Raw genomic sequence first — 25745 nt, 5'->3', positions numbered from 1 at the left:
AAACCTCATAACCTGCCAGTCCTGAACTTAGTTGCATAGTTTTTAGCATAAAACAGCTTGTGTGTCCTTTCATCATCAGTGGCAGTGTAATGTCATTAGTGGCAGTGTAATGTCATTAATGCCAGCACATTTAGCAATATCATTATTATATACAAATTTGTTTCAGACATGCCATTGTGATAAAATTCAGTAAATGCAGCTCATCTGTATATATCACTCACTCATTTACAACCTTCAGGGCACTTATGCCCTGATAGGAATGTAAACAATATGTATGAAAGAGCTCTTATTTTACAATATACATCATATTTCAATGATGTTATTAATATTGTGAGTAAAAACTGGAACACATTCAAGACAGTGAGAATATTTTAGAAATATTGGGGAAACCCCATAATTTGTATTTAAAACAGTCCAGGACATGAAAAACTTCTTAAAGAAAAAAAACACGTCAGTCTCTTTGTTTTTTTAATACTAAAAAATCATATTAAGTGACAAGAAAATATGATGACTGTAGACAGCACCTCTACCTAGTCTGAAGCAAAACATTAACTCTGCACAATTTGCTTAACTCTGTTGCTTATTTGAAGAATGGAAAGTATAGAAGTTTATATATATATATATATATATATATATATATATATATATATATATATACATATATATAGTGTAATATGCCACTTCTTCATTTTTATATAAACTAGAATTTATGAGCATAGCTGTAATATTTCTAGAAAAAAATGAAAAAAAAAACCAGTTACTAAAATTGACACATTTAAAGGAATGTTTGTAAGTTTGAATTTGGTATCCTTGAATACGTCTTACAAGATCCAAGAAGCGGTATGTTATAAACAAGAGTGTAATACAAAGAGTTGTAATGGCAGCTAAGACTAAATGCCACTACTGCAATGAGAATAAATAAAAATGCCTACATTAATTCAGCATTGCAACTTACAGCTGCTAAACTTTATCACAAATGTTTGGTTATTAAATTAATTATTACTGTATTTTTAAATGATTCCATACATTTTTATTTAACTATTACTACTTTTATAACATTTATTTAATTCCATGTATTTTGTATAACTTTTTATATTCATTCATTTTAGATGTTTTTGTTATAGGGTGTATATTTTTAAGAATGTGAAATACTTAAACATGATTTGTTGAGGATGACAACTGGTTCTGAAGAAGTCCATTATGAAACTATAGTCAGACAAAAGTGGTTAACATCTTTCTGGTTGTTATTTTATTATAAATATAACTGATACTATGCTGTTGGTGGTCTGGTAGCTGCTACTGGTATTTTGAGTCGACTTTGCCACTGCTTATGTGCTAACAACAGTTGTTGCATAATGGGAAGAAGAGAGGGAGCTATCAACTCATCCACCTCCTTCCCTAAAACCATGTTCATTTTGTAGTGGTATGTTGTCCATAGTATGATGAAGGGACTGGTCATCTACTGAAACCTATGATCCCACATGCCTTAGCATTTAGTTTGAGTACATTTTTAGTACACCTGGAGTTTTCTAGGGAGAGTTCATTCTGGAGGGTTTGGATGTCAACGGGTGACTTAACAACATCACCCAGTCTGCAACTGTCTGAAACCTTTGTAAGACATTAGTCTTGGCTCAATGCTTGGAGAGCTGAGAAGTGAGTACCAGAAAGGAGAGGTCCCAACACTGAGCCCTGGGAGATACACTGTTCATCTTCATACTTTTTGATGAGGTACCTGCAATTTGCTCTGTGTAGGTCCAGTCTATATAACAGTTTGCTATCCACCTTACTACACAAGTTTAATTTTTAAAGCATTTAGTTTTTTTAAGATGCCATGGGGGATGGTGTTGAAGGCCTTAGTCAAGTCAAAATATGCCGTGTGTACTACATGGTCACAATCTACAGCCTCTGTAGACTTGGCTAAACATGTACAGGAATTTGGACCACAACATGAGTTCAAATTTTTTACTTTTTACTTTTTTACTTTGGAATTAGTAGATGTTGATGATGGGGGGGGGGGCAACATTAAAGTTAAAACTGAAGCATGTGAACATATGCAGATACTCTATTTCAGAGCACACAAAGCCCCTGGCATTAATGATACTGCATCTTTAAAACCATTCCTGTATGCATGACCTTGCAAGCATTAATTAATGTGTTTTGTAATTGACTCTTTAAATGTTAATTGTTTCTATGAGATGGAGTGTTCTGATAGGTTGCTTTCTATTTAAAATGTGTGGTTATGTACTATGGTTTTGTCTGATGAAGCGATTTTAAACCGTGAAAGCACTTACTGTTTTCTATTAAATATATTTTTACCTCTGCCTACTAGGACTTTGTATTGTTTTTATTTCTTTCATTTATTTTTGAATATATTTGCTCAGTTCCCTTAGTCCAGCTGACTTTTTATTTTGTTGTGAACAGTTCATGGGTTCTTTTAGTGGACCTGATAGTGCTCTTGCCTAAAGATTTGCAAAGATTTTGATATTATCCTTGTGAAGAGAGGCTTTGGATCTACTACATAATTTAAGGAGTTTCTTCTATTGTTACATAGCTTATTTATGGTGGTGAACCACCATGGTGTTTTTTGAATTTACTGAGATAACATGGGCCTGACTGCGATGGTGGTGCTGCGGTAGCGTTGTCGCCTCACAGTAAGATGTTGTCCTGTTCGATTCTCAGCTAGAGTGTCTTCTGTGTGGAGACCTTCATGAATGGGCTTACCTTCGTTGAAGGTTGTGCGTCAGGGCTGGGCAACTCTCCACGTAAAAATCCACTGCCAATCATTAGCGGACCGGAGTTCCGCTGTGGCGACCCCTAACCGAGAAAAGCCGAAAGACACAACAACTGAGATAACATGGGTCTGGTAGGAACTGTTAGCTCTATGCATTTAATGGGTGGAGAACTCCTTAATGAATCATGTTGCTGTATTTAGGTTGGGGAGGTGCAGTCATATGTAAATTTTTAATATTTTGTCATATAGTAGGTTGAGATTTCTTTACTATCCGAGTTAGAAATATATTTTAGATAGGCTTAACCATTGAAAGTATCTTGTTTTTGTGAATTATCTATCAAATTAGTTAAATAAGTACTCAGGTTATTATATGTTCTATTTTGTTCATTACCTAGAAAAAAAAAAAAAACACTGTACATAATGGCCACTTCCAGAGGTGACCTTGGAGGACTATATGATTATGCAAGTTGCTCAGAGTTACTGATAGACAAAAGTGAATTAAAGCTTCAGACCCATAACTACTGCTGAAACCTGGCAGCAATTCATAGTCATAAATCTCTACACCAAACAAACATTGCAAAACCACTTTTCAAACCATATTTGAACTTTGATAGAACATATCATAACTTTAAAATTAATACATGTAATGAATATATTATTTATTACTTCCTAATGTGCTTATTGTTTATATGTATTAATTACTTGTTTTCTGGAACTACAGCAATAATTTAACATTTTGATATTTATGTTTTGTTGTGCTGGGCTGTGAACTGACAAACATGTCTGAACTGAACTACTGGATTTGACCTCACCCAAAACACATGGGAAATGACATTTACTTGTTTAACATTCAGCAGTATTTACCATGAGGGCCAAGCCCAACTTGCCCACAAACCATCATGCCTTTAGAGATTTTTCAGAGACAAATCTGATCATCTACAGCTAGCTGATGACCTGATGTACTTTAAGAGCCCCCCACCCTTTGAGGACAAAGTTGCAAACTCTGCTGCATTTACTGATACTTTCTATTCACACCTTAATGCATGCATAAACATAGGTCCCTATTTGACACAAATATGAGTTTAGGAAAAAACCTGTATGGCAGAACCATAGTATAATCAAACTATGCAACAAAAGAAAAACATCTTCAGAAATAAACAGAATACCCCTCACTCCAGAAACATACAACTTAGCAAAAAATCAAATCTTCCAAGGATAATTCTTCTTCTTCTACTTCTTTCGGCTTTTCCCAGTTAGGGGTTGCCACAGCAGATCACCTGTCCACTCATGATTGGCAGTGGAGTTTTTACGGTGTCGAGTTGCCAGCCCGGCACCCAACCTTCCACAGAAGGTATGCACACGTATGCACAAATGCCTAGGGCCAATTTAGAGTGTCCAATCCACCTACAGCATGTCTTTTAAATGAAAACTGCCTCTCTGAGAAAAGATAATTATGTTAGGAACCTTAGGAAAATTCCCAATGCTGCACTAAACTCATATAAAGCAATAATGACTTCTCAGCCCCTAAGGAAAGAGCAAACACACTAGCAGATACATTGTCACAGATTTTATCTCTCCATTCCCTCCAACACCCCCCCATGTCATTGTGTCTGCACCCATTACACCCTAAGGGTACTGTCCAAACCAAGGACACTAGTTCTGTGTGCCCAGATAATGTTCCTGGTTGTTTTTTTTTTTTTTACACTATGAAGCACAGAGTCACCAGCTCACTATTAAATCTCTTTAACTGTAGCCTTGATACTGGCTTAGGACTTTGTACTAGCTTTGTGCCATGAACAGCAGCTATGGTCATCACCCTCCACAGGGGTGGACCTTCCACTGATCCTGGCAACTACAGTCCAATAAGACTTTCCAGCCTTATTTGCCAAGTAACAGAGTGCATTATTATGGAACTCATAAGCCAAAATATTGGTAGCTTACTATCCTTGGACCTAAGCCAGCCCAGGTTTGTAAAAGGAGGATCCTACCTTCTAAACTTATTTGCAAAAGTCACTGAGGTATTGCACGTGGCAGATTGGTACACAACACTTTTCTTGACCTGACAAAGTCCTTTGATTCCATCCCAGATTCTAGTATTATCTAGAAACTAAATGTAAACCCTTCTGTAACCCAGTGGATAGTGGACTGGCTCACTGACAGAACCCAATTTATTCAGAGTGGGGGCCTGTTGTCCCATAAAATGATCATTACAAGTGGAGTCCCCAGGTGCTAGGGCCATTTCTACTTCTCAGAGTTTAAAGGTGATGTTAAGAGATTTGCAGATTGCAGACTTGGAGCTATCATCATCTCTTCAGAGAACTTTCAGACAATACAATAGGACCTAACATATACAGACCTATTTTGCCAGGACCATAGCATAAAGCTAATTGCTAAAACATGTAGTACCAAGTTCTCTGTGAAACATGGGCAACCATGCACATATCATATAAATGATACTCCCCTCAGCTCTGACATGTTCATTTGGAGCCTAGATACCTTTGTAGTTAACGCACTCTTCTTTGACAATATACATCTGCTTTTTGTCAGAAAGTCCTTCTACTTAGTACACTTGATCGTAAAGGTATATCTTCTAGGGTTTGATTTATTGGAAACAAATCATTCAATACAAATAAACAACAGCTCAAACACATTAAAGATAACAATGCAAAGAAAAATGTATAAAAAGTTCAATGACATAAACAGCAGTATAAAAAAGAAAAGAACATGCATCTACATGAGATAACAAAGAAATATCCAAATGGAACAGTCTCAGCCTATTGCACATCCTTTGAACCACAACCAGTGCCTAAAGACCTACAAAGTAACAGACAAAACTAGTTGCTGATGATAAAAGCAAATGGAACATCTGCTTTTTCAAACATGCCACACAGCCACAAATAGCACACAATCAGTGCATTTAAGCAAGGGAAGTCCAGGTAAGTGATAATCACCATAAAACATCTTACCCTCACCCAAAGAAAAAAGGTTTGATAAATGTAGATTGCCCGCAATGGACTTCCACAAAGGCCCCACATGAGCATGGAGAAAAACATGGACCCTTGCTTCAGTCTCAGGGCAACCAGGCCATGGACATCACTTTAGTGTGGCCAACAAATGTCTATAGGCATCAACAGGAAACTGTCTATGAGAAAACCTCCATACAACATCAAAACTCTCAGGACATTGCTTTAGAAAGGAATGGCAAACAGCAAAAACATACTTCTGCAAAGCCACAGAGTAGACAACTGGGGATTGAACCTGTTTATTTTATCTCTTCCTTAACAACATTATAAATTACATTTTTCTTAACTTGTGACTTCATTATTTCTTAACCAGATGACCTCTATGGGTGCCCTAAGTCATTAACTTGCTCAGAGGCCCAAAGTTTGCATGCTAAGAATGAAGAGATCAAATTCAGAACACTCTAACAAAACATATTAGCATTTCAGAGCTCTAACACTCTCTGCACTGTAGTACCAGATTCTATTAATATTGGGTGCAGTTTGTTTTTTGTAAGTGTTATTCTGTATTTGACTAATTTGTATTCTTATGTGTCTGGGATATTTATTTCATGTTTGATTATAATCAGAACTCCTCTGTTCTTCCTTATATCTTAAATGTATGTTTAAGATTTAGTATTCCAATGAACTCTCACACTATATTGCTCACAATATCAGACCATCTAGCTTAAATAATTTCTGACTTTATGTTTTATAACTATATGCTAACTTTTATTAAGTTTTAAAGAAACCACATTAAGAGTAACATTACTGCTGATAAGTTTTTATTTCTCTTATTATTAGTTTTATTAAAAATCCATCTAAGAAAATACAATTCTATATTTTATAAAATATGACCCTTCTGCAGTGCTGACTAAGGAAAAGGAAATAAATGCCATATGTTAATATGATTTTATGCTTCATTGTGGTATTAGCTTGTAGCCAGATTGCTTTTGCTCATGGTTGTAACATTTTTTTTGCACTTGGTCAACGATAATTAAACTGATTTTGTCCATTCACATACTAAAACAGCAAGGTTGAAAACTAATCTGAAACTTAACAAGGCAAGGGAAGCAAAAGTAATTTTTATATTTTCGATCCATAATGCAGTTCTTCTTGGTTTAGATTATTTTTATTGACCAGTTTTAGGAGCCATCACATGAGCTATCATAAATCATGCTTTCTAAAAATAACCTCCCCTTTTTTCCAGCAGACAATGAGTATGAAGTATTTTGTCTACATTTCACACCAGTATGCCTGGAAGACTAGTTATATGCCAGATATGAGTGCATGCCTTCAGTACTTAAGCATATGTTTTAATTAGACTGTAACCGATTTTTGTATAATATTTAGAGTTAAGGTCATAAAATCCCAAACCTTTTCTATTTCAAGTTTTCTAATATACTTTCTGCTCAACCTTAATTCAACATCATACTTTGTCAGCTTTAATTCATTTTATGGTTTTCTGGATAATTTAACTTGAAAGATAATTTTTCACTAATGCAGTCCAACAATAAGACTGCCAACTTATTTTATCAGAGAATTCAATCCATTCTGCACTTTTAATGGTGTTACGAATAGCAGTTATTTGTTCTTTTACTTCATTTGTTTTAGTGTTCATTGCTTGCAGTGTTCTTAAGACTGCATCTTTCCATTATTGTGCTAAACTGTGAACTTCTTTTATCAAACTTGTTTGCTTAAACATGACAAAACTCTTTTAATATCTATATTTTTTTCACCAAAAACATAAATGAATAGGCCAATAATGCTTTCATGGAACTACTGTAATAAAGAAGAAAATCACATCTATAGTTGTTTTGTGAGATTTTCCTACTAATGTGTAGCTTTTAAATACACTAAACACCTGCTCATATAAGATAGAGTGCTGTTAAAATACATGTTTTGTAGTTTCTAAGCATATCCTCAGCTGCTACATGTTATGTTTCTGGTTAAGACAGGTGAATGGTTGAAAGAATTAACTGTTCTGAAATTAATTACATAATGATAATACTGAATATGCATAATGCCAGCACCATCCTCTTTGCTCTTAAATGTAACAGTGTTGGAATCAGACTATGCTTCTTTCACGTCAGATACAATTTTTTGTGATGTACCATGTGTGCATTAAGACATTGCTTTACAGTTTGTACTGAAAACAGAAGAGTGTTCACTACAGAGGTTTCAATGCACTGCTGTCTACCAGCAATATCATTATTTTTAGATGAAATTCAGTATGTATGACATACACTATGACAGCCAACTTTCTGCCTGTGTTATCATGAGCAGTATATTCTGTAAGGAAATCAAAGGGAATTTGTTACTTATAATCCCGTTTTTAAATCTATAAGGCAGTACTATCATTAGCTCTTGTAACAAGTTTATGAAGAACCAGTTTCAAAGACTTGCAAAAATGACTTCACTACTTCTTTATATCAAAAAATAAATTGCTGCATAAAGGCTATTTTCTACTCTTACAGCTATAAAATTCTGACCCATTATTTGCTAGAAATCTGTGCTGAACCGCTAATGTTACTGTATAAAAAATGTCATTATTTCTATATTACCTAATAAACATATAAACTATTATGCACTTTCCTGCCATTACTGGTTTCTTTCTTTCTTTCTTTACTTACTTGCATATTACTTATTTATTTGTATTAGGGAAGAAATAATTCATTATATATTTTTTTCTTTCTTTCTTTCTAGGGAGCAGTTTTAATTTGTGGGGAACCAGGCATCAGTTGATTAAGTTATAGCAATCTTATGCATTTAATGTATTTTATGTGTAAATCCCAAACTTAATCAGAATATGTTTCTGTTGCCTTTTCAACTGACTGCACCATACATTGAACAGGATATTATCTTAATCAAAGCCTTAATGAAATAAAATGTGTATTATGCCCCTAACAGTGTTGTTTTCCAAGAGAAAGAGTATACCCATAATTTATTTAGAACAGAGAGTTTCTAAATCAGCTTAAACTCATAAACCTTAATAGAAAAAGAAACATAGAACTGCAGCTTTGACAGCCAGGTTCCAGACCAAACTCTTTGAGGCTGTATGCGATCTGAGGGGGGACATCCAACTTTTGTTTTTATCTTTACAAAGTGCATCATAATGGCACATGGCAGCAACTGTAGTCCATGCAGCACTCACTAGTAATCCCCAGAACTTTCTAGCACATTACAGATCCTTTACAGAGGCTCAACCACTTTATTAATCAAGGATGGCTGTCAAAGCAATCTAGTTTACCTCAAGAAGTGCAACCTTATTTTCCATACAGAGATGAGATTTTGTCTGACAAAGGTATCATTATGAAAGGTCTGATAGTAATTGTTCCAAAGATCTTGCAACAAGAATACATTACTATCTTGCATCATGGCTACCCAAGAATCGATTCTCCTAAAAGAAGGGTGAGAGGACTAGTATTTTGGCATTCTGTGTCACAAGATATTGAGAGAGCACTTTCTTCTTGTTCAATGTGTAATAGTATTAAGCTACATCAACAGAAGGAACCACATCAGCTAAACCAGATTCTGGACCTACCTTGGTCGACAGTAGCCACCAACATCTTTGAGTGGAATGGTCAACATTATTTGGTGTTAGTACACTATTACTCCAATTGGTTTGAGATTGACTTACTTCCTAACCTAGCATCCAGTAGTCATCACTAAGATGAAGCATCATTTTGCAATACATGGTAGTCCACACAAAGTTATATCTGACAATGGCACGTGCAGTTCACAAGCCAACAGTTCAAAAGATTTGCTGAAGAATGGGATTTACTCATGTCACAAGTAGTCCTGAATACCCGCAGTCAGTAGATAATAGTGATGTTTTCCTGAATCTCTTGAATTTCAAAAATGTTCCTCATGATAAACATCTTGGTTCACCAACTCGGAGACTTCTGTCAAGACAAACCAGAACCATATTACCAATCAGTAGTCAATTGTTGGTTCCATGTGTCAAGAACAACAGGTCAGTGAAAACCAATCTGTTGAAGAAACGCCTAACCCAGGAGTCTTACTACGATAAAACTAGCAAACCACTCAGTCCGTTATGAAAAGGAGAAGTGCTAAGGATGCAAACATAAACGTTTATGATTGGACTGGTGTTGTGAAGAATATTTGACGAGAGCAGAGATCATACATTGTGGAATCACAAGGAACAGACTTTAGGTGGAATTGTCAAAAAAAACACCAAAGAAAGAGGCAAAAAGGTGAAGTGAAAAAGAAGATTCCTTTAATCCGTACGAAAACTTGCGTTCTGGTACCTCGGCAATTCGCCTTCAGTGGAACACTAACCATATACACACATCTTCTTTTTATATTCTCATCAATTAATTCATTAAATAATTATTACATTCATCATTATTCAATTAACGCTTCAAATGCACTTTAAACATATTTCATTCAAACACCATTGCCTAACAATATTATATAAACACTACATGCCTACTATCATGTACTGCTAAACTAAATACCTATAAATACTAATAAATTCATCTAATTGTAATTTCATAAATAATTTAACATTTTATACAAATTATTTAACATTTTATCTGAAAAAAGCCAACTCATTATTTACCAAATATGCATTGCAACAATTAAATATATAAAGCATTTAAATACATATAAATGCATTAAAATATTCAAATTTCATAAATATAACATAAACTATTCCAAAATTACTCTATTTTATACTACAAGTCCACTCTCTAAATTCATTCCTCTGGGATACAGTGTATGGTATCCTAAAATCATTCTGTGTTCTAACCTGCTTAATGCAGTCTTAAAATTCCCTACACATAAATGGGGCCTACCCAATACACTAAATGAAAAACCATCAATGTTCCCATTATGTACATTGATAAAATGAGAAGCTACTGGACTTACCATATTTCCCCTCCTGATGTCCCCTAAGTGCTCCAAAATACGCACTTTAACCCTCCCGGTAGTCTGTCTGATATACCATAAAGGCATGTTACAATCACATCCTAAAGTATGTACCACCCCAGATGACAGACAGTCAAATTTCTCAAATGCCAAATATTTTTTGCCATTTATTTTCATTCCATGCATGTTTTTTACCCTCTCACATACCAAACAGCGCCCACAACAATGCATGTCAACATTCGCATCAGTAGAATATTCCAATTTTTTGTTCAACAATTCTTTTAAATTGTGATATCTACTGTAAGAAAATGTTATATGTCTAGGAAACAAATGACCTACATTTAGGTAATCACAAACAACATGCCAAAATTCTTTCAGAATTTTTTCCACCACAATTGAAAAATTAGAAAATCTAGAAACAAAAAAATATCTTATCTTGTGTCAATGCAACCAATGAATGGGGACCTTTCTCATAATATCTACCCATTCCAAAAACTTTAGTTCTACACAACCTATTCCTAATAGCTGAGAGTACCATACTATCATACCCTCTTGATATGAGTCTAGTGAGAATTTCATCACAGACTCCTTCCCCCCTTCTGGTAATGCCCTAATCAAATGGGGTGGATGCATGCTGCTGGCATGTACCATACTATCATACCCTCTTGATATGAGTCTAGTGAGAATTTCATCACAGACTCCTTCCCATAACTCAGGATCAGAAGTATTCCTTAAAATTCTTTTAAATTCCCCTTCTGGTAATGCCCTAATCAAATGGGGTGGATGCATGCTGCTGGCATGTAAAAAAATGTTCACCGTTGTAGATTTCCTAAATGGTTTATGTTGTATCAAATTATCCTTCCCTACATAGAATTCCACATCCAAAAATGAAATATTATGTAATGAACTTTGTGCAATGAATTTTAACCCATGTGTGTTTTCATTCAAATGTATCATAAACTGTTCAAACAAAGATATTTCACCCTTACAAATAAAAATAAGATCATCAATGTAACATCTATAAAAGACAACATTGTTCACAAAAAAATTACTCTGAAACATGAATTCTTTTTCAAATTCGTCCATATATATATAACATAATTTAGGTGGAATTGGAAACATTTGAGACTGGTGTCCAAGCATATACCACAGCACATAGCTTGTGAGAAAGACTCTTTATCTCAGAGTGAGTTGTCTGGTGTTCCAATTCCAGAAGGAGTTTCGGAGGGCATGCCTATTCCTGTGACAAATCCAGACTGTCCTGATACAAGTTGTGCACCACAGACCATCCTTGTTGCTAAATTTGGTCCAAACTGTTATGTTATGAGATATGGTCACATCTCTAAACCCAGCAGCAGATATGAAGCAACTTGGACATGAGCATTGTGTTTTGTTTCTAATGTCTATAGTAATGCATGTCTAACTATGATATTTTTTCAAAGGGCAATCTTTTTAAGAGGGATCAATGTGTGTGTATGTACCTTTAAGAATCTATCCAATGCCTTGCACAAGTGTATAAATCTAAACAAAATACCCCGCCTGCTTGTCAAATATATTAGAGAGAAATTACTGACAAACCTGAACCCAGCTTTTAACTTAAAACTTAATTGATCCTTGCTCATATGAAATACAAATACCATAATCTGTCATTATAAAAATATCCAATTTTCCTTTGTTTTCCATCATATTGACCCTAACTATATAAAAATATACTCTGTTATTTTCATAATAACTATATAAAAAGTATATTTATTTTCCAAACAAAGTTAAGATATATTTAGAAGATTAAAAGAACTCAATAGTAATCAAAAGAAGCAAATCTTCATTCAAGGTAAACTTGCTTGCCATTAAGATGGATGACAATAATAACAGCTTCCACAGACACATCTGAAGAATTCAAGGGAAGGAACAAGAATATAATATGCTAGAAAAAAATGTTTTACCTATAACAGAGCCAACAGAGCTATAATACACAGCAGTGGGTCAGCTGAAAAAACTATGTCAATAGCAGTCACAAATATCATAGGTGTTGAAAGAAACCACCGGAACTCCAGAACATAGTGAAAAAAACATATGCTTCAGTTTAGCACTTTGTTCACAACAAGAACTTCATCAGAACTAAAATAAGTCCAATATAAATCTTTTTAAATATAAAAAAAATAATGAAGTCACAGCCTAAACAACCAATACCAATATGCATTGAATAGAAATCCTCACTGAAACTGTCAAGTTAATTTCCCACATAAATAGTATAATATAAAAATATTGTTGTAAAATACTTCATTTGAACATTTTACTGAAAACCTCAACAATCACCACATAAATAATCTGAGAGATTACTACATTATAAAACACAAAAAATGTGTATTTATAATTTCATAGCCCACATCCTTAAAACACTAAAGAAACATGGTCATTCAACCCTGGAGGAGCAGTAGCAATCAGTCTGAGTTGTCATAACAACAAGGTGCACTGCCATAGTCACCCTCTTGAGTTCTTATCTACCTTCTCTAACACTGTAAATTTGAAAACAACCCATTTTCCCCACCACAAAACATTGAATGTCTAAACAGGGCATTATTTACATTTTGTTTGGTAACATCATAACATTGATCGTACATCCTTCTTCTCAAAGGACTTTCTGTCTTTCCAGCATTGAAAGACATACAACTCTGACATAAAGGCACTTAAACCCCCAAGGGGATCTGCAATTGTCCATACTTCTCAATTGATAGGAGCCATACCCCAAATATTTAATGGGTACTATATCTCCCTCCAAAATATATTGACACTGCTTGCAATTTCCACATCTTTTGGTACTGAACGTTGCACAACCATCACTCGCTTTCTCAATTTTCCATAAGTGGGTACCCAATGGACTTAGTTTGTGGAAGTTTCCTGATGGCATTTCTAGTGATTCTGAATTATATACTGAACTGACATCTATATTGGGCAGGCATGGTTGTGAGTTAATGACACTACTGGATAATGCTAGGCAAATGAATTTGCTGAAAGATGAATTAGAAATTTTGAATGTTAACATAAAAAGGATCTATTATTTTATTCTTATAAAAGTAGATATAGCAATATTTTTAACAAGGTAGATTGTGTGGGGATATGAAAAAGAAGCAACAAAATTGGAGCATGATGGTAATGACTAATAAAAGAATAATCTGTTCTACCATATTGTTAAAAATAAATCTAACAGTAGTGCCGTCTTTCTTAATTTAATATTGAGCAGGCTGAAGGCAAAGGGAAGTTTAGTTCTGGGTCACAGGTAGGTGTACAATTGATGACCCAAAGAGGGGCTTGCTATGTTGATAACAATTCTGATGTTGTTTCTCCAGACTCTTTAGATTCTCCCTCCCTCACCGAGGCGATCTGAGAGGCCATCTTGCAAACATACTCCCATGGAAAGATTTTTGCAGAATTATTACTATCAGTCCATGGGGTAACCTCCAGGGAAGGAGTAAGAAGAGGAGGAAGAAGGAAACAAGGAGGAATAAGAGGCAACAGCAGGGAAAGGAAATCAATCCTTTCCCATCTAAGACCAAGGTTATGTTATAGGAGGGTATATATACAAACTAGGGGATTACAAGATTTTCAACTACAACAAGTTAAATATTTTGGATGTTCACGTCAAACTTTTTGAAAAAGGTTTTACCTTTCTACCAGACACTGCAGGAGATGGGACTGATTCCCTGATGGAATTAAAAGTTTTTATTAGGAAGCTGAATAAGGGCTGAATTAGGGTGGCTACAGTGGTGAAACGGTTAGCATTGCTGCCTCACATCAAGAGGTTCTCCGGTTTGATTTTTGGCTGGGATGCCTTCTGTGCAGAGTCTGCATGTCCTCCCTGTGGTCGTGTGGGTCTCTCCGGGTGCTCCAGTTTCCTCCCACATCCCAAAGACATGCTGTAGGTGGATTGGACACTCTAAATTGGCCTTAGGCATGAATGTGTGCATGTGTGTACCTTTTGTGGAAAGTTGGGCACCGGGCTAGCAACTCGACACCGTAAAACTCCACTGCCAATCATGAGCGGACAGGTGATCCGCTGTAGTGACCCCTAACCAGGAAAAAGCCAAAAGAAGAAGAAAAAGATTGGGAAGCTGAATTTGACTTGCCTTCACCAGAATAATGATCAGGGTGTAATGGGCAAACATTTAGGGAGTAGGTTCAGAAAAAAGGGCACTTGTAACCCACTTTTGATTTATTTAATCTAAACTGTTGAAAGAGTTTGTGAGAGGGAAATTCACTATTTTTAGCTACAAGAAAAGGAGTGTGTTTTCCAATTTGGACAGCCATGAGATAAAGGTATTATTTCCCCTCTAGCTGTCCACTATTTGAGAATTAATGAACCAAGTGTTTTTTAACTTCTCGGCTTTCAAACTAAGCTAATTACTTGGCTCTTTATGCTATAATGATACTAGTTTAAAGCATTTATAGACTGGCCTTAGACTGCCTTAGTGAACGGATGTACAAATCGGCTTTAGGATTTACTTAATAACTCAGCAATTTATAGGGATAAATAATCAGTGTTAACGCCTTCCAGAGTAGCTCTTGCTAATATCTTTAGGTTTTATTTAATAAGATTGCAATTTAAAGGGTTAAGTAATCTTTGTTAAAACCTTCCAGAGCAGCTCTTGCCAATTAACTACATAGGCAATATACTCTGCTCCCTACTTTAACTGGTAGGTCTTTTGACCAGAAAAATGACAATGCTGAGGTAAACAGTAGTATCTAGTGAGTGCTATCCTGAATAACATTATGGTATCTCTTTGCCCTTAGGCATAGCATATAGACCTCGTGAGTGTATTCTTTTTTGATTAAATACAAAGCCTTAATCATTGTGTTATTGGTGGGAAGGGTGTACTGTAGGTAAGAAGAAGGTATTGTTTATCTTCTGGTCCATGGTTGTACGTGTACTGTATGTTAGAATAAGTATGTTATTTTTACCTTCTGGTCCATTGTTTTATGGTGGGTTCTGACCCTGCCTTCTTGTCTGCCCTAACTCAATCCTGAGATTATAGTCTAGACTCCTGTTTTAAACTTTGCATTGTTTTGCTACATTACACTCCATCTACTCTACTGCATTCTATGTATGTACTATAACTTAGAGTCAACATATGGTTAGCTGTCCTACTCAGCCTATTAACAGTGCCTTTGCTACTTTATAACTGTTACAGTACTACTGCCTTACAATTGATTTCTATAGCCTCTCTCAGAAATAAGGGCATGTATAGAAGCTATTTTATTAATTGTGTCTTTATGCAAGCTAATTATTTGTTAATTGCCATTACTGCTTGATATGTGCTAACCCTTTTCTCTCCTCTACATTTATCTTCTCTTTCTCCCCAAAGTACCCTGCTTTCCACTGTGCTGTTCCTGATATAGTCTCTAAGAGCCTACCTACTTGATGACAAAGGACCCTATCCAATTCTGCAGTCTCATCTAAACAGGCTTTTTTTGCCCTGCACCCTCTCTCAAGGAAGCAAGAAAGTATGTGGTTGACTAAGTCCGGATTGTAAAACTGACTACTGTCTACTACTTGCTTCAGGGGTTATAAAGTAAGCTACGAGCCTGAACAGCCAGCAGCTTTTACTCCCCACTCCTATCTACCCTGTATCCAACTTACCTCCTCTACTTCATATTAACCCCCCTTTTACTTGCTATCACTCCGCTCCTGGTTCTAAACCAGCTAGCTCCCTACATACTTACCTGCAATACTAGATCTGCCCACTAGGTGGCACCCTCATCCCAACCCTTATCTTCTGCTTTATCCTCCTGTAGGAGGACCCTTAGGTCTTAGACCTGCTCCTATTTTCTAACTCACCCTTTACTTCAACTGTATACTCTCACCTGTTCTTTTTTAATCTCATAGCCACCTGATATACCTCTGATCTTTTCCACTCCTGACTCACCTACTTACCTTCAGCTATCAGCATTGCTGATAGCTTATTCTCTAGATTCTCCTTCACTTGTCTCTACCTGCTCCATTCACTCTGCGGGCTCACTCCGCTCCCCTACCCTACCCCCAATTCCCACCCACCCCAGGGGTCCTATTCTTATACCATCTAACCACACCCTTTCCCTCTTACACTAATCATGGCCCCTCCCATTGTTAATTAACACCATTTTCTCTACTTTCAATTACCACTTCCAATTTCTCCTACCACACCCTACACCTATTTCATGCCACACTTAGCATACCTCCAAACCTATAACTAGAACCTAACAACTTACCCTGCCAGATGCATATGCTACCCTCCTCAACCCTCTTACAGAGGTTACTCATACTTACACTTCTACCACCCCTAACTTTAGCTTACCTGCTAACCTCCTATGAACACCCAATATATCCACACATTCTCCACCCCAACACACTATCTACCTCTCCTTCTCTACCTATTCTCACTAACCATGTTAACATAACATCCACACCTAGCTATCTACCAGCAAAATTCCATAGAATTACCCACATTAGATATGACTCTCCCAAGCCCAGAAAGTCTCTAGCTCTATATAAGTTCCCAAATCTTAGACTTCAAACACTACGCCTCTTTTTGAAAGATGGTGACATTCATCCAAACCTAGGCCCTATAACTGCTACTACCACTCAACTCCACAACCCCAACACTCATCCTATCCATTCCTTTACTAAACCACGTAACTCACTGTTATTAGCTCATCTCAACATACGTAGCCTTAATAACAAAGTTGCCCAACTCCATTCTCTCCTAGAAGTCTACTCCTTTGACATTCTTTGTTTAACAGAAACTTGGTTAAAACCTTCATCTAAAGATGATGAAGTCATCCCACCCAGTTATAATATTTTGTGACTTGACCGTACAACCAATAAGGGTGGCGATGTAGCTATCCTTTTTAAATCCGGCCTACAGATTACTACCTTCGACTATATAGCACCTCAAGTCTCCAATGCGGAAATTCTTATTACCAAGCTTCAACTTAACAAATTCAAATCCATTTATATTATCTGTACCTATCTTCCTCCTGGTAATCACATTGCCACAATAGAGAATATCCTCTGTTGGCTATCTCAAAATTTGCCTCAAGAAACCATAATCCTAGGTGATTTTAACATTGATTGGAAGTGTTTGAGCAGTTGTCACCCTACAAGCCATATAAACCTATTTGGTTTTTCACAAACCATTACCTCCCCTACCAGGATAAACAAGCCTAATAAGAAAGAAAGTGCCTTAGATTGTATTCTCATAGTCATCTCCAGACATATGAATCTGCTACCCTCCCTGATGATGTAAGTGACCACTCACTAACCTACATCATCAGGCATATAACCACTCTACCTAACCCAACCATATCTAGAACAATTAGAACCAAGAAAAACTTCAACCCCAATCTCTTCCAAAGGGAACTAAGAGCATGCAACTGGTCTCCCTTAAAATACCTCCCACTGGAGGAAGCTGTCAATTACTTTAACTCTAACTTCTTTAGTCATTCTAGACAACCATGCCCCAATGCACTCTATAAGAATGAGAACTAAATTTGCCCCATGGCTTTCAAAAGAAACCAGGCAAAAAATCAAACTCAGAAGTAAATACTGGAACAAATAACGATCAATTAAAAACCCGATAGATCAACAACACTTCAGGAAACTAAGAAACAAAACTAAAAAAGCAGTACTGTCCGACAAAAGAAACTACTACCTACAATTCCAGCAGACCCACCATAATCAACCACAAAAGTTCTGGGCAAGTATTAATCAATTATTACACCCAGGTCAATCCATCACACCAAACCACAAGGCACAGACCAAGAGAATCCTAAACAGACTGCTAATACCATTAATACCTATTTCACTGAGGCCATTCAAAACCTTGCCAGTCAGCTATCCACTCAGGACTTACCTATTTTAACTATATCACTAACCCACCCCCTCCATTTCTCTTCAAACCAGTCCCAACTACATATATTCTTGCCCTCATCCAAAACTTAAACCATGCACTCCTTCAGCTGACCAGATACCCGCTGAATACCTACAAAAGGCAGCCAAATCTATTGCCTACCCCATTTCCATTCTTATCAATAGAACAATCATTGAAGGACACATCCCTAGCATATGGAAGGTCTCCCATATTATCCCTCTTCATAAGGGAGGTAACTCCACTGAACTCTCCAATTACCGTACCATTGCCCTACTGTCTCCCCTAGCAAAGATCATGGAAAAATGCATCCATGAACAATTGCTAGACCACCTAATCCATAATAACTTACTTTCCAACTCTCAACATGGTTTCAGAACTTCACACAGCACTACTACTGCCCTTCTTTCCTTCACTCTCTGTATCAACAAAAATGAAACCTTAATATGTTTTCCTCTGCACTGTTTATAGATCGGTCTAAGGCGTTCGATATGGTAAATCACCAGTTACTTATAAAAATCCTCAAATCTCTGTCACTAGATGCATTAGCTATAAAATGGTTCCAATCCTATCTGGATAACAGACAACAGGCCGTGCTATGGCATAATAATCTATCTACCCATCTACCCATCAACATAGGGGTCCCCAAGGGTCTATAACAGGACCTCTCCTATTTTCTATATTTATCAACGACCTTCACCTAGCAATCCCCCAAGCTACATGCATACAATATGCAGATGATTCGACACTTATATGCTCAGCCATATCAATATCTGAACTTCACTCCCTTACCCAAAAGGTCTTTAACACAGTTGAACTATGGTTTACTCGATGCTGTCTCCTTCTAAACCCCCAAAAAACTAAACTCCTCCTTTTCACTCCTACTTGTAAGTCCCCCCTAATAGACTTCACAGTAACATCCAATAACAGTTTTCCTGTATCCCCAGACCCAACTACCAAACTACTTGGTATCACCATAGATAACAACCTTAACTTTGACACCCATATTAATAATACCTTAAAATCTGTTAATAGAAAACTGGGCTCTCTCTCTCTACAGGATCAAACCCTTTCTCTCTCCTGCAGCAAGAATAACTATTGCTCACACTCACCTAATTTCTGCTCTCCTCTATGCCTCACCCATATACACTAATCTCTCTAAAAGCAACCTTAATAAAATGGAAAATGCCTACAATAGCATAGCCAGGTTTGCTACAGGTAAACCTTTCAGAACCCACCACTGTATTAACCTAAAGCAACTAGGATGGCTTGAATTACAAATTCAGCTTAAATTCCACCAACTTACCATTGCCCACAAAACCCTTTACCAGCCTTCCAATACCCCTATACTATCTACCCTCATTATCCCCTACAACAATCTAAACACCTTACGTTCATCACATAGACTTCTGGTAAATATTTTTAAGTCAAACAACAGGGCTGGAGACTCTCTTTTCTCTAATGCTGTTGGAAAATCCTGGAACCTTCTTCCTAGCGAACTTTCCTCAGTTTCCTTTATATCACGCTTTAAAAACAAACTGAAACTTTTTCTCAGAACACACTGGTTGTGCCCCTGTACCAAACCTGACTGATCTACCACCTTTCTTACTTGGATCTACCTGCTCTCTTCTTCTCAATATTCTTGTTCCTTTTCTTAACAACTGACCTAGACCTTTCTAGATTTTTTTTACTTGCATCCTCTTAATTTCTTTAAGCAGACTAGTTTTTAACTCTTATATTGATTATTACAGCTCCTACTTTTTGTTTTCCTTCTTTATGTCAACCTGTTTACTAATATATTATCTAACTCAGCTGCTATCCTTTTATATGTTGTATTGCAACTACATTTGTATTGTATTAAGTGTATTTGTATATTTAGCACTATGCTATGAACAAACGACCACTGTGATTATTCCCTGTTTTTTTTTCTTGCAATGTTTAACATACAAATTAATCTTTGTATAATGTGATTATATTTTTACTTCCTTGAAGCTTATCTCCCTGGGCCTGTACTGAAAGTGGACATATATCCAGTTAGACTAGCTCGATCAACAAATGTAAAATAAATTAAAAAAAAATTAGAGGGAGTTGGTCAAGGTGCTTTCCAATAGTACTTCCATTTGTATTATGAAGCCAGATAAGGAAGGAGGCACTGTTGTTATGGATTCCATAGACTATTCAGCAAAATGTTTGAGCTGCTGCATGATGAGTGCAAGTGTGCATACGGTTCCAAAGCTGAGGTTGACCTTATAGAAACATAGACTTTTTACTATATGATTGTCTTATGCAGGGCATGATTGATTTTGAAGTTCATACATTTTTATCTGTGCGTGACCCTTTGGTTCCTACTATATTTGGAATTCTTAAGGTCCATAAGGACCTCACCAGTCCCCCCAACACCCATTGTGTCAGCATAGGGTTCTGAAATGTATCCCCTTGTGGTTTATATAGCCTGGCTCTTGAAGCCCTTTAATTGCATGTTCCCCCATATTTTGAGGAATTCATGGGCTTTTTGTCTGTGGTTAGCATTACATTTAGGGACGTGAACCTGAATGTTCTCACTGTTGATGTTTTGGATCTCTTTTCCAGCATTTCCAATGATGAAAGATTAAATACATTTAGAAAGCTGTAATGTCATTTGAATTTTTGGACACTGTAGAGGTGGAACTCTTGTTGATGTTTATGGAAACAGTCTTAAAGAATAACTTCATTGTTTTCAAGGGAGAATATTATCAACAACTTAAGGGTGTGACAATGGAAGTATTTTGCATCCCTATTTACACCAACATTATTATATGGAGATGGGAGTCTGAGGATTTTCTGTCTTCAAACATTTTTACAAGTTTGCCCTTTTATGCCAGGTTTTCTGATGATATAAAATTTTGGAAGGACAAGGTGGATAAAGTGTTAACCTTTATTAGTTATATTAACCCAGTCACAGGTATTCTAATATTCACATATACCCACACATTTGGTTTTGTTAATTTAGATGTTAACTATTGTGAAAGATGGAAAAGGTTTCACTTCTAACATTTATAAGTTCATACATTCATAGGTTCATAGGTTGGTACTAGTCTATTGGCCCTAGGGCCTATACAAGTCTAGCCATAACAATTCCCTGGATATTACTTCCCACAATATTAACTTCCCTGAACACCTGTCTAGCAGGACAACTCGCATGATCCCCGGGGTGAATTTCCTATCTCCCATCCAATCGTCAATGTTCGTTTTGAAGAGGACCAAGGAGGTGCTCTGCTTGACATGTATGGGCAGTCTATTCCAGGGTATGGGGAGTCTGTAGGTTAGGAGCCTATCCCTCAAGCAAGTTTTGTTCATTGTGATGACAAGGTTTAGATCCCTGGACGTGTGGCTCTGAGGGACTGGGATTTCTTTAATTGGAGCATGTTCAACAGCTCAGGGTTTGACATGGCCTTGTATGTTAAGCAGAGATCACCTCTGAGTAGATGATATGCCACAGACTATAACTGGAGTTTTTTTAGAGGGTCAGCATATGGCATCTGCTTTAGGCCTGTAATTCTTTTAGTGAGGTATTTCTGTGGCCTTTCCAGCTGTTGCAGATGTCTTGTGAGGTACATACCAAATGGGACGTTATACTCTATAATGGGTCTAATGAGGGATGAGTGCAGTGGGACAATGACCTACTTTTTTCTGGATGAAAAGCTCTTAGTGATGAGGTGTGCCACATAGAAGGATTTCTTGACTGTTGTGGTGATGTGGTTATCGAAGGTGAGACCACTGTCCACCTATGTCCCTAAGTCTCTCATCACACTTTTGATGTTTAGTGTACTGCCACCTATGTTGTAATTCATGGGTACATGTTTTTCCCCAAAGGAGATAACTATACATTTTTTGGCATTAAGCTTGAGCCCATGGCTCTGGCACCAAGCATCTGTTTCTGTAAGGCCCTTTTGTAGAATATCCACATTATTTGGGGATTCAATAATGGCTCCCAGTTTGCAGTCATCTGCGAACTTTGTTAGCCAGAGTCCCTTAGTGTTGGCCTGTACTTCAGAGAAGTAGATGCCAAACAAAAGCGGTCCCAGGACTGAACCCTGAGGTACTCCACTTGTCACTTGTCTATAGCTGGATTTGGAGTCGGCTACTTTTACAGTCTGGGTACTGTCAGTAAGCCAGTTGGCAACCCATCGAGTGATGTAGGGATTTATGCCCAGCTTAGTAAGTTTATCTATGATTCCAGAGTGGGGAATGGTGTTGAAGGCCTTGGCAAGATCCAGATATGCTGTGGACCTCCTTACACTCGGCCAGAGCTCTGGAGACTGATTCAAAGAAGTCAGTCAGGTTCAGGAGACAAGATCGTCCCTTCATGAACCCAAAGTGGGTGTGGTGCAGTGTTTGAAGGTTGCCAATGTCTTTGTTTATAAGTTCCATGATAATGCATTCTATGCCCTTGCAGATCAGGCTCATCAGACTGATGGACAGTAGTTCCTGGGATCCAGGGTGAATCACCCCTTGTAGAGTGGGATAACTGTAGCTGTGCGCAACTCAGTGGGCACGAAGCCTGAGGTGAGGCGATGATTAAACATGATACTTAGGTGAGGTGCCAGTTCATTTTGTAGTTCATGTAGTACACAGCCCAGGATGTCATCTGGTCCCATGGATGCTGTATTCTTAGCTTTGGAGAGTGCGGTTTCTACCTGTGTGGCCGTGAATAATGGAATTTGGCAATCTTTTGGTATTGAGATGGGCTCTTTAGGGGGTGAGAGGGGGGTGAAGTTAGCACTAAATCAATCTGCCAGGATATTGGCAATATCCTTGGAATCAGTATATTTAATGCCATTCTGTTGTAGCTCAGAGCAGATCTGAGCATTGCCATTTAGATTCTTGACATAACTATAGAATGCCTTATGGTTGTCTTTTGAATCTTTGGCAATTTTATTTTTGTAACTAGCTTTTGAGGATTTTATGAGGGATCTCAGCTTCTTACTGAGGCTGGTAAGGGAGTTTTTTGCATCCTGGGATTTTCCTCTTTTCTGCAACAGTTTCTTCCTTCTGTTGTATAGTTTGTTTATGGCAGGGGACCACCAGATTGGTTTCCTTTTTTTGGAGGACAGCATATTGGTTCTATTTGGGATGGCACAATTCATGCATGAGTGGATGTGCTCATTCAGTGCCTTAGTGCAGGATTCAGCAGTCGAACTTTCAGACCCCGTCTACATGGGTGCCATGAAGTTTGTCAATTCTGAATTGAGTAGCATGAAGATGGCTTTGGAGAAGTTTTTACGGAGGTTTCCTTACTGGGAGGTAGGGGTGGGATATGAATGTTAAGGGTGATTTGCTTATGGTCAGACCTGACCAATGAGGGGGTGACCACTGGTGTGGAGCATCTATCTCCCATGTTGGTAATGACCAGGTCTAGGATATTGGAGCCCCTGGTGGGACAATATCACTTACAATACACTTGTAATAGGTGACTCTATTGTCAGACACACTGACGTCCCACTCACCAGACTGAACAAGGAGAAGGTCACTGTAAGCTGCCTGTTGGGTGCCAGGATCTGCCACATAACGCATGCACTCAGGTCACTCCAAAGCAAGTACAAGTATGACTCCATCATTGTACATGCTGGTGTGAATGACCTGAGACGTACCTCCCTGGACTACATGAAAAGAGACATAGAGGAGCTCTCTAATCATGTAGCCCAGGCCGGTATGACCCTGACCTTGAGTAGCATCTTGCCCTCAGCAAACATGATGCCACAATATAAAGACAAAATGATCAATTTCAACAACTGGCTAAAGTATTGGTGTCATTTAAAGGGGATCCAGTGTCTGTCAGCCTGGGATGACATGCTCGACAAGCCACGTTGCTTCACTAGGGACAGCTTGCATTTGTCACCCCTGGGCTTTTGAATACTGGCTAAGGCTCTTGCCACCCCCATAGTGCCTTTTTTAGGCAAGGCTCAAAAGACAAACCCACCTCCATAGACAACACAATGAAAAAAAACTAAGGGTAATGCTGCTCAATGCCAGAAGTCTAAACCTCAAGATGCATGCACTCGAGGCTCTCCTCAGTATGGAGAATATCGATATCTGTGCAGTTACAGAAACCTGGTTCAAGGCTCCTGAAAGCACCCCAGCACTACCAGGTTATACTTCATACCATGCTTTTTGGCCACAAAACTCAGACCGAACCACAAAAGGAGGTGGAGTATCCATATACATCAAAGATACCCACACCTCCAGGTTAGTAGCACTGCACGAAGCATCAGAGACCATCCATGTGCAACTAACAGTGGGCAAAACTACCTTTCAGTTTGTAGCCTGCTACAGACCACCCTCCCAAATTCAGGAACCCCACTTGGCTTTCCTGAGAACACTGGAGAATATGAAGGTCTCTCCAAACACCATTATATTGGGTGACTTCAACTACCCAAACATCGACTGGGAAAACTACTCAAGCCCCAACACCCTTGCCCGACGGTTCCTAGGATTTATAAACTCAAATGCTATGGAACAACTGGTTACCACCCCCACAAGAGGGGAAAACATATTGGACCTGGTCATCACCAACATGGGGATTCTATGTTCCACACCAGAGGTATACCCCTCATTGGTAAGGTCAGACCATAAATTAATCTCACTGGACATCCATATCCCGTCCCCACCCCCAGCCAAGGAAACCACGGTGAAGAACTTCTCAAAACCAAACTTCACACTTCTCAAAACCGAGGTCGTATCCTTCAGAGCCACCATGCCAGTGGAAAATACGGCTCAAACCGCAGAATCCTTTACAAACGCATTCTATGGACACCTACAGGAATGCATGGATCATGCTATCCCAAATAAAACCAAGACTCACTCCCCAAAGGCAGGAGACCTGTCTGGTGGACCCCAGCCATAAATAAGCTATACAACAGAAGGAGGAAGCTACTACATGATAGAGCAAAATCCCCAAAAGGGAAGGCATCTCTGATCAGTACTAGCAAGAAACTATGATCTCTCATAAAATCATCAAAGGCTAGCTTCGAAAGAAAAATTGCACTAGACACTAAAGACAATCATATGGCCTTCTTTAGTTATGTCAGGAACCTGGGTGGCAACTCCCAGATATGCTCTGAGTTAGTGCAAAATGACAAAAAAATACACTGAACCCACAGACATTGCCAACATCCTGGCAGAAAGGTTCAGTGCAAATCCCCCCCCCCCCCAAAAGAGCAAATGTCTATCCCAACAGAGTGT

The 25745-nt window shown here is 37.8% G+C and overlaps 1 protein-coding gene across 1 annotated transcript in view; it reads right to left on the bottom strand.

The window, feature by feature from the left end:
* Window positions 1–25745, bottom strand: part of RGS5 (regulator of G protein signaling 5) — a 1393040-nt gene that overhangs the window by 328990 nt on the left and 1038305 nt on the right. The gene's annotated exons all lie outside the window — the stretch shown is intronic.

Source organism: Protopterus annectens, chromosome 10.part0 (genome assembly GCF_019279795.1).
Source record: "Protopterus annectens isolate FY-2018-M chromosome 10.part0, PAN1.0, whole genome shotgun sequence".
In the NCBI taxonomy this organism is placed as follows: domain Eukaryota; kingdom Metazoa; phylum Chordata; order Ceratodontiformes; family Protopteridae; genus Protopterus; species Protopterus annectens.
This window is presented reverse-complemented; position numbering and strand designations above follow the sequence as displayed.